Source organism: Hoplias malabaricus, chromosome 15 (assembly GCF_029633855.1).
Source record: "Hoplias malabaricus isolate fHopMal1 chromosome 15, fHopMal1.hap1, whole genome shotgun sequence".
Lineage (NCBI taxonomy): Eukaryota > Metazoa > Chordata > Actinopteri > Characiformes > Erythrinidae > Hoplias > Hoplias malabaricus.
In genome coordinates this window covers 24,024,625-24,035,991 of record NC_089814.1, presented here as the reverse complement: position 1 = coordinate 24,035,991, position 11,367 = coordinate 24,024,625, and positions in this window count along the sequence as shown.

Here is an 11,367-nt window from a genome sequence, read left to right as displayed (position 1 = left end):
TGGACATCTTTGCCAGTGTAACAACCACTCAGTGGTTTTCTTGCACAGACCAATGCCCTAGCGCACGATTGGCCGCGCTGCCTTCTTTATGCTTTTCTTCCGATTCCTTTCCTTTTGAATGTTCTCCTCCGGATCTGCCAGTGTGGACACAGAGCTCTGCTAGTATCTCCATGGTGGCCTGGCAGACTGTGGTTTGCTCTCCTTCACTTTCTCCTAATCGGCGATCCTTTCTCACGCAGATTGGGGGGGTCTGATGCGGGGAGATCTTCATGTACACTGAAAGTCTATGTAGCTGCCACCTCTGCCCACCATGTGGAGATAAATGGGTCATCTCTGGGTGCCCATAGACTGATCCAAAGGTGTTTGTCGCATCAGACCTTTCAGGGACTTTCTGTTTGTGCCACCTGTTTGCATTGGTGGCCCGACTTTTCCGGTGTTACTCTGTGGCCAAATCCTGTGATCCTGTCTAAAGTGCTGATGCCCTCTATTGTTAACTAGTCTTTAGATTTGTACACGCTTATGGACAACTCCTCTAATCAACCTTTTGTTCTGTGCCCCTACTCCGTTTGGTTCGCTTGAGTGAGAAGGGAGAGTGGTGAAGTAGCGGTCTGACTGCAGAGCTACCGTTATTGGTCGATAACCTTCTCTGTAGACATTTCATTGGTCAGTCTGCACGTCAGTAGGCCTTGTTTTACGTCAGGCAAAGCTCATGTACCTACCCTCATCCCACCCCCCACCCCCAAGACATGTCCTCTTTTTCACCATCTCAGATCTGGTCTCCCTACCTTATAGTGGCTGGGTCACGTGATTCTGTTGAGAGTTTTACTCTCTTGTAGTCTTGTAGGCATGCCCATGAGAATATCCACAAGGTTAAACTGCCCTCTGGCGGTCATTCAGCATTCAGTTTTAATGCCCTGAATCAAATAACTGACATCATGAGTTGCTATTTTGTTAAGGAGAATTTACATAGAGAAAAGTATTGAATAGTGGCAATGTGTGTACATTTTTGTGTTTAAAGACATTTAAAATGCGTAAGATTCGTTGCTCGTTTTAGTTGTTAGCATTTATGTAGGCGGATCTCTGAGTGTCTTGGCACTAGTTCAAATAAGCATTTTGGCAAAGAGTGGTAATACACGTTTAAGATTTAAATGTTGTCATGTATTGGTTAAGTGTGTATATCAAGCTGAATATGCCTGGAGTAGAGCATTATTAAATTAAATGCTTCTGATTTTTTCTTTTTGATAATTGAAATAATCATTTACAGGCTCCTCGGATCCAAGATGCAGAGCCGAGAACTTCAACTCCCAGTGTGCTGTGCGAGTGACATCAGCCACGCAGGAGTCCAACCAGCGTAGAAGAGGGCGAGACGCGTAAAAGAGAAACCCACACGCACATGAAGGTTAGGTCTACCGGGGTGGTGATTATTTGAACAACAATAATAATAATACAACCATTATTTCTCTCACAAAATCGCAGGAATGAATTCTGCAATAGTTTCACTGAACTTTATTAAATATCCTTATTTATTCTGTAAAAACTGGAACATCTCTGCACGTTCTCCTCTGTTAAGAAATTTAGCATTTCTATAATGCGCACATCTTTACAATACATTTAAAAATACATAAATAAATGGGCAGTGACTGTAGAAAAGGGAAAGGCTCACTGTAGGACCCTCAGTTGCATTCAGATGTGAACAGGAGCTCATAGCACACAACAGAGTTTTACAAATAAACAGAAATAAGCGCTAATGTATTATATTCTGTATAACGTAGTCCCCCCAGTAAACAAGGAACCTCCCTGGACGTTCAAAATAGGTCTAAAAGTAGTCACGGAACGTCAACGGACGTCCAAAATCTATCTTAAAAATGGAGACCAATTGATAACGTCAGTGGACGTCCAAAATGCGTTTCAAACAAATAATTTATTTCACGACCAATTAATAACGTCAATGGACGTCCAAAATACGTCTAAAAGTCGTCTTTTCATTGTCTGTGTTGGGACGTCTTTTCAACTTTCATTTTCAACCTTAATAATACGTTGATTAGACGGCAGTCATTACGTTATTTCAACGTTGAATCAACGGCAAAATGTTTACTGGGCCAGCTGTTGTGTGTTTAAAGGTGCACTATATGAGATTTTACCAGCAGAGTTCGCCCTAGTATCTCAGAGCCAAACATAATCAGTTCTTCAGCGACGCCCTTCCTCTAAGGCACACATTTTTCCTGCCTCAACCACACCTCCCGTCTTAATTTCTCTTTACCGCGAGCAAAAGCTGAAACATCACACTGACTCACTAAATCCAAGCTTATAGCATTCAAAACAAATTCATAATATCAATAACAGCAAACATTATGATGTATATTTCACTCAAGAAAACAGACATGGAACTTTATCACAGTTTAAAAAATCACTTGGTGTTTTTCCATCACCCAAACTGCTTCCAGAGGTCCACAAACACCAACAAAAAGGGTTGCAAACCAACACCAATCCAGGGAGAACAGGAGTAGTTAATGCGCTCAGGACACACAGTGTGCAGTCATTCTCTGTTACTGTGAAATCAGTGTAGCGACAGCGTGAGAGAGCATGGTACAATATGTGAGCCTGGTTCACCAGAGTGACTGAGCTGTCCTTCCTGGTGCATAGGTGATAAAAACAAACATTCTCTTGAGGGCAGGAGGGCAAAAAAGAAAAGAACGGACTCCTACGGGTCCAGAGCACAGGAAAAATTGTGACAGAATGAGTCATGGCAAACCAAGCACCTGTGAATTCAGGCTCTCCCTCTTTGCACTAGTTAGAATCTCACGAGAATTTCCCGCTCCACCTTGTCGATGAACATTGTGTTATAACACTGAGAAAAGTAAATAAAGTGCTGTGTAAATGCCCTGAATAAAAAAGAAACAACACAGTGTAACTGTAACTTTAGAAGTTTAATTTGGTTAATAATGAACAGATGCTTTTTTCAGGCTTGTGGGTTACGCAAAGTGTAACTGCAGCAGCATTTAAGGTGGAATCAATCCTCCCAATGAACCAGATCCCACACAGCAGTAATTTGTTCATTGTCTGTAAGCACTTATCCAGTTCAGGGTCGCGGTGGGTCCGAAGCCTAACCAGAATCATTGGGAGCAAGGCAGGAACACACCCTGGAGGGGGCACCAGTTCTTCACAGGACAACACACTCACAACTATAGACACATTTGAGTCGCCAATCCACCCACCAACGTGTGTTTTTGGACCGTAGGAGGAAACTGGAGCACCCGGAGGAAACCCACGTGGACACGGGGAGAACACACCAAACTCCTCCCAGTCACCCGGATTGGGAATCGAACCCACAACCTCCAAGTCCCTGGAGTCTATTCAAATTATTTATTCACACTGATCCAGATCAGTGTCCAATAGGTTTCAGCAACATCTTCAGCGAGCACAATCTACATCTCTGCTTTCACAGGAAAAAACAGCTTCAGTTTTTATTAAAGAATATTATTTTAATATCTTAAAGTACTTTGACTACATATTCTCTTGTGATGAGGTCAGTGAGTCACCAAGACTGTGGGATGGATATTAATGAATGTATGCTTTTATTATTAATTACCTTGTATCTCTGGTCCTGTTCCTGGTGGAATGGCTGCGAATTTGTCCCTCTATGTACTAGCTGAAGGGCTCTCGGTAAAGTATAAAGAGGGGGGAGAGAGCTTGATCTGGGAAACTTTAAAAAAGAAAAAGTAAAGAAGTAAAAAACTATGTTCATATGTAAATATTCACTGGTGAAGTAGGAGTAAGTGTATTTAATATCTACAGTAGAGGGAGCTGAATACACAGAAAGTTGTAAACCCACAGCTGGAGGAAGAGTCTGGGTAAATGGCTGCCATTAGTTAGTGAAAGTGGATGGGAATGTAATACTGAAACTGGTCTCTTTAGTCCTAAGTCTTTTTGCTTTTCTTTCCTACTGTAAAATAACATTTGGGAATAATCTGACAAAAATATATGACAAGTGCCTTTATTTGGTGGGGGAAAAAAATCACACATTAAGAAATAAATCTTTTGAATGAAATCATGTGTGCCACAATTATTGGCACCCCTTGTACTTTATCCAACCTCCTTTTGCCAACAAGACAGCACTTAATCTTCTCCTATAACTCTTCACAAGATGGGAGAATACAGAAAGAGGGATCTTCGACCATTCCTCTTTACACAACCTCTCTAAATTTTACAGAGTCTTGGGTCTTCTCCTATGCGCTCTCCTCTTCAGCTCACTCTACAGGTTTTCTGTTGGTTGAGGTCTGGGGACTGGGATGTCCATGAGAGGAGATTGATTTTGTGCCTTGTGAACCATTTTTGAGTAGATTTGGCCACATGTTTAGGGTCATTATCTTGCTGAAAGACCCAGTGACGACCCAGATTCTGATTCAAAATGTCCTGATATTTCAAAGAGTTTCTGATCCATGTATCCTTACAAGGTTCCCAGGTCCTTTGGAGAAGAAACAGGCCCAAAGCATCACCGATCCTGCCCAATACTTAACAGTGGGCATGAGGTGTTTATCTGCGTACTCATCCTAGGTGTTACGCCAGAGCCACGTAGAGTGTTTGTTGTCAAAAAGCTCTATCTTTCATGAGCTTTGGAGAACTTTTTACTTCTCTTACCATCCTTCTCACTGTGCGTAGTGGCAAGATACACTTGCATCCTCTTCCAGGCTTTGTCACAGTTCATCACAGTTCCAGATGTTTTGAACTTTTTGATGATTGCTCTGACTGTAGATAAGGGCATCTGCAGGTGAGTGGCTATTTTCTTGTAGCCATTGCCTGATTTATGAAGGTCGACACATATCTGCTTTACTTGAATAGTGTGTTCTCTTGTCTTTCCCATGTTTAAGAGTGAGTAAGAGAAATAGGCCTCTGTGTAACAACATATTTATAGCTCAGGGAAACAGGAAGTGATGAATTACTAATTAAAGGTTCCTAGATACTTTGATCCACTTTGTACACTATAGTAATCAAATCAAATCAAATCAAATTTATTTATATAGCGCTTTTCACAACTGATGTTGTCACAAAGCAGCTTCACAGAATTCCAGTAAGACAAAGATTTGACATGAAATGTAAAAACAAATGTAAAACCCTCAAGTGAGCAAGCCAGGGGCGACAGTGGCAAGGAAAAACTCCCCCAGCTGAGGAAGAAACCTTGGGAGGAACCAAGGCTCACAAGGGGTGACCCATCCTCCTCTGGTCAATCTACTGGTGATAATAGTTAGTAGTCCGTGAGAACTTCAGTGTAGGACAGCTTCAAGGCACTTGGTGGTTGCTGGAGCATGGGCAGCTGGTCTGAAGCGTGGAGGAGGATCTCGACAGTCATCCATCAGTGTCCAGACAGACAGGTGGGCAGTTATTTATTCGGAAAGATGTAAAGGGATGGAATTAGTTTTGAACTGTTTTGTGTTTGTAAAGTAGAAAATATGAAAATTTCCAGAGTGTGGCTAATGACTCCGGCAGATCTGACTAAAACAGCTTAAACTAAAAGGAGAGAACCAGGAGGACACACAGACACAGGAGCATCCTGAAACACTGGCATCCCTCCGCTCCACCGTCAACAAACCTGAGTGATCGTGAGAAGCGGTGGGACGACAGCACCAGCGTCTCAGTTTACTATAATTCCCTGTGTCCATGGACCCCCCGAATCTGCCGCCTTTATCTATGGGGGAGCATTAGCTACCAAAAGATAAACTAAACAAATGAGTTTTTAGCCTAGATTTGAAGATTCCGACTGTGTCTGAGTCCCGAACATTTTCTGGAAGATCATTCCAGAGTTTGGGGGCTTTATAAGAAAAGGCTCTTCCCCCAGCTGAGGCCTTCTGAATTCTGGGAACAATTAAAAATCCAGTATTCTGTGATCTGAGTGAACGTGGAGGCTCATAATAGGAAATTGTATCTTGAAGATATTCAGGAGCAAGCCCATGTAGAGCTTTATATGTTAATAACAAAATTTTGTAGTCAATGCGGAATTTAACAGGCAGCCAATGAAGTGATGATAAAACTGGGCTGATATGTTCAAATTTTCTAGTTTTAGTGAGGACCCTAGCTGCAGCATTTTGAACTAGTTGAAGTTTTCTTAAATTGCTGCTGATGCATCCTGACAGTAGTGCGTTACAGTAGTCAAGCCTTGAAGTAATAAAGGCATGTACTAATGTTTCTGCGTCCTGAAGGGATAAGGCATTTCTAATCTTAGCAATATTGCGAAGATGTAAAAAAGCTGTCCTAGTGATACTACCTATGTGTTGATCAAATGATAAATCCGGGTCAATTATGACACCAAGACTTTTTGCTGCTGAACCAGGTTTAACTGGAAAGTCAGCGAGATTTAAAATTAAATCTGATAATTTATTTCTTGCCACTTTTGGACCCAAAAGCAGGACCTCTGTTTTGTTGCTGTTTAGAAGGAGGAAGTTACACAACATCCAGCCTTTCACGTCTTTTACACAGTCCTCTATTTTCTTTAATCTGTGTTTGTCATCGGGCTTGGCTGAAATATACAATTGTGTGTCGTCTGCGTAACAGTGAAAGTTAATGTCATGGTTTCTTATAACTGTGCCTAGCGGTAACATGTATAATGTAAATAATAATGGTCCTAAAATAGAGCCTTGTGGAATTCCAAATCTTACTTTAGAATAATTTGAATTTAGATTGTTTACTTTTACGAATTGATAACATTCCGTTAAGTAAAATTTGAACCATAATAGGGCTGTCCCTGTGATTCCAACCATGTTTTCTAACCTTTCTATGAGAATATTGTGGTCTATTGTATCGAAGGCTGCGCATAGGTCAAGAAGCACCAACAGGGATACGTGGCCTTGATCAGAGGCAAGAAGAAGATCATTTGTTATCTTGACTAGAGCTGTCTCTGTACTATGATGTTGCCTGAATGCAGATTGGAATTTTTCATATATATGATTCTTATGTAGATATGAACTAAGTTGTTGGGCCACAGCTCTTTCTAAGATCTTGGACAGAAATGGCAAATTAGAAATAGGCCTGTAATTAGACAGTGTACTAGCATCAAGATTTGGTTTCTTGATCATAGGTTTAATAACTGCTAGTTTCAAAGCTTTGGGTACATGGCCCAGACTAAGGGATGAGTTTACTATAGTTAAAAGAGGATCAATAATAGCTAGTAGTACTTCTTTGAGCAACTTTGTGGGAATTGCATCAAGTGTGCAAGTTGTACAGTTTGCAGAGGTGATAATCTTCTCTAGTTCTAATTGTGGGAGTGGGTAAAAGGTTTCGAGTCTTTCTTTTACAGTTACATTATGTTTTATATCATTCACATCGGGTGGCAGCCAGGATGGATTTGATCCTGTGGCTTGAGTTTGTTGTCTAATATTCTCAATTTTATTATTAAAAAAGTCCATAAAATCTTTACTGGTGAGAGTTGCTGGAATTAGTTGTTCAGAACCTGCTTGATTTGTTGTAATTCTAGAAAAAACACTTAACAGTGCTCTCGGATTATTTTTATTATTGGAGATCAGCGAGGCCAGATATGCTGAGCGAGCTTTAGTGAGGGCATTTCTATACTCTATAAGGCTGTCCTTCCAGGCAGAATGGAACACTTAAAGTTGGTTGATCGCCATTTCCGCTCTAGTTTTCGTAATGTTTGTTTTAAAGTACGGGTCTTATCATTATACCATGGTGCGAGCTTTTTCTGTCTTATAATTTTATGTTTAAGTGGTGCTACCTTTTCTAAGGTAGATCGACAGGTATTTTCTAGGTAATCAGTTAGTACATCTAGGTCCATTGGGTCTGATGGAGTTGGAACTGGGGTCGATAGTTCTGGTAGGTTTTCTATAAATTGTAGGGCGGTAGATGGTTTTATTATACGCTTTGTAGAATAGCGAGGGTTCTTACATATATTATGGCTAAAACGTAGCTCATATGAAATTAAGTAATGATCGGAGATTGCTGAGGATTGCGGTAAGATATTAATTTTGTCAATGTTAAGACCTAGTGTCAGAACTAAGTCTAAAGTGTGGCTGCAGTAGTGTGTAGGCCCTGTTACATTTTGAGTAATACCAATAGAGTCTAAGATTGAGGTAAATGCCTTTTTTAGTGGGTCACTTTCCTTCTCAAAATGGATATTGAAATCTCCTACAATTATAACTTTATGATTGCACACCGCTAGGTTTGTAGCAAAATCGCTGAATTCTTTCAGAAATTCTAAGTAAGGCCCTGGTGGTCTGTAAATGTTGCATAATAAAAATGTGTCCTTTTTTGTGACCGGATTTGTAATAATAGTGGAGAGAACCTCAAAAGAAGAGAAGGTGTCACATTGTTTAAGAATAATTTCTAGGGTATTTTGGTAAATTACACATACTCCACCTCCTTTGCCTGATATTCTTGGGCTATGTGCATAATTATAGCCTAAGGGGGTGGCTTCATTTAGTGATTTAGTGCTAAATATTCATTTGGTCTAACCCACGTTTCCGTGAGACAGAAAACATTGAATTTATGATCACTTATAATATCATTTACGATGAGTGCTTTTGAGTTTAGTGATCTTATGTTGAGTAACCCAAATTTTAGTTCTGAGGTGTTGCTGCTAGGTGTTGTGTATGATTTAATATTGATTAGGTTGCTGAAACAGGCTGATTTTGTTTTTCTACTTTTACATTTAGTTCGGGGGAAAGACACAGTCTCAATACAGTTGAACCTGGGTGACGCCTCAAGACAGTTCGCAGACGGTCGGTTTAGCCTGTCTGTCTGCGGCCTGGTCTCGGCTCTGGATTGTCAGCAGCTATCTACACTACTCTGCTGACTAACTAAAAGACTAGGCAAACCTGTTTGACACGCGAATCGGAGGAGCGTGGTGTCCCGGTGGGCTAGCTTTGGCCTCAGCATTAGCATCAGCCTTAGCTTTCCGACTATGACGCCGAGACGTCACCCATTCACCCCGCTGTGAGGGCTCTAACGCCGGAGTCGTGGGGGTGCTAACTCTCCCTAAGGCACCCGGAGTTGCTAACACTGAATCTCGCTGTTTATCCCTTAACAATAATAAGCTCCGGATGCGCACTTCTAACTGGTCCACTTTATCCACTAGAGAGCTAACTAGCTGACACTTAGTACAAACACAACCACTATCTTTATCGCTAGAGGTGGAAAAGGGGGTTAAACTAAACATGCCACACTCTGAGCAGAAAACAGCCAGTAGTAGCCATAGAATTGCAGGTACTTACCGCTTTTAGTTGATTTTAATAACTTACACCAAAAACTCCAGGGTCCGCTAGTAGAAATGACAAATGGTTTAAATACATTTATTTCCAAGAAATTGTTAAGGGTGTGAATAATTGTGGAACAGGTCATTTTATGAGAAATAATTATTTCTTAGTCAGGATTTTTTCTTTTTTTTTTTTCACTTGAGTTGAAGGTTGCTTTTTTCTAATTTTTTTCAGAGTGTGATTATGCTTTTGCAATAGAAAATAAATGTATTTTAAGGCTTTTAACACATTTTAACTAGGGATGCCAATAATTAATGAGGGCGCTGTATGTTGGGTGATCCCCAATGTCAGCAATGTTTAAGCTTCTTTCAGCTTGTTCACTATAATGTCCGACATTGAGGCTTGTATGCTGTTTCAGACACAGTCTTTCTGCTGTTGTACCCTTACTTTTTAGTGCTTCATTCAGGGCGGTCATAATTTTGTATCATTTCTACTGTAATGCTATCATCTAAAAACTTCTTAGTACCCACTATGGATACCTTAGCACCATAGCAACTTATAAATGCAATTAATTTAAATTAATTAAAATAAAATAAAACAATCAACAACAAGTTTACACAGGTTGTCATTTTCCAGTTGATATTAGACATCCTGATGTCCTGTGAAGGACTGGCGCCCCCTCCAGGGTGTATTCCCGCCTTGCGCCCAATGATTCCAGGAAGGCTCTGGACCCACCGCGACCCTGAATTGGATAAGCGGTTACAGATAATGAATGAATGAATGTCCAGAGCTTTGCAGACAGTGTCCTCCAGCTCCAGGTCATTGGCCCTGAGCCCATTAAGGACCTTGTCACTGTGTTTCAATTTCTTCATTTCCAGCATGTGTAATTGTGCTGCATACACTTTCTCCCACTTCTCCACCAGATCTAATCTCTTTCTTCCACCATATTGTCCTCTCCTTCTTCTTCCCTCTTTTTTTGTACTCTCCATCTTTTTTCATTGTCTCTTAAAGAAACAACTTAACCCTTAACCCTTTCCCACAGTGTCCCAAGTGAAGCTGCTTCATTTCCTGTCCACTGTGAGTAGTTGTGTGTGCAGTTTGATGTGTGTTTGATGTGTTATGACCGTGGTCAAATAAACCTGGGCAATCTTAGATATTTATGTTGTTTAGGTCAGAAATTGTTATTCTTTACAACAGAACACACAAACTATATTGAACATATTTACTGCATTTATCATTCTGATTAAACAAAACAGGGGTCAGCTCTGAGTGCTCCAAACTCTGAATAAGGCCTTGTGCTCACAGTGAAACAATCACAGCACCCCCAACAGGATAGAAATCTGTGTGCGTTATTTCTTCAGTGGTTGGAGGCATAGAGCACACAGAGTGTGCTGATTCTGATTTATTTCACTCTGTTCAGATTAAATGTGCACATCCTGGAGTGATACCAGGAAAAAGAGCTAACTGCCAGTTGGCTTCGATGGACACTTCCCTGTAGATGCTCTATTTCCTAGTGTAGTACAGGTTATGTGTCGTAAGAGAGCTTATGTGCGTGTGTATGCTGCTGCGTTTATCAGATGAGCGGGGTATCGGGTGGAGTTAATAAGTCTGATGGACGGATCTGGCATCACCTCAGAGTCTGGAGTGAATTTCATATGATTTTACATATCTCACCTCTCTCACTCCTTTGTAGACCCTTATAGACATATTACTGACACACACATGCACAATAACATCCAATTACTTGTGCAACCTCGGTTCTCTGGTAACATGAGTGAGGCATCTCACACGTGTTGAAAGAGTACAACATGCGTAAATGACCACTCCTAACAACATAGTGGCCAAATTCAAAGAGGGCTGGGAGTATAAGTAATTACAGAGGTTGCTGAGATGCATGGAAAAGAAGGGTTCTTGTGTCTTTCTATTAATCCTCAGCTGGCAGCGTGCCTATGACAATTTATGCATGTGCCATGGGTCCACGTGTGTGTGTGTGTGTGTGTGTGTGTGTGTGTGTGTGTGTGTGTGTGTGTGTGATTATGTCGTTCTCTTGCTTTACATCTATATGTATCCACTTTCTGTCATTCTCCAGTGGACAATTTGCTTAAGTGCAGAGTTGAGAGTGTTATGTAATTGTATTTTCTTCCTATTTATCAGCACCCAACCACCTGGA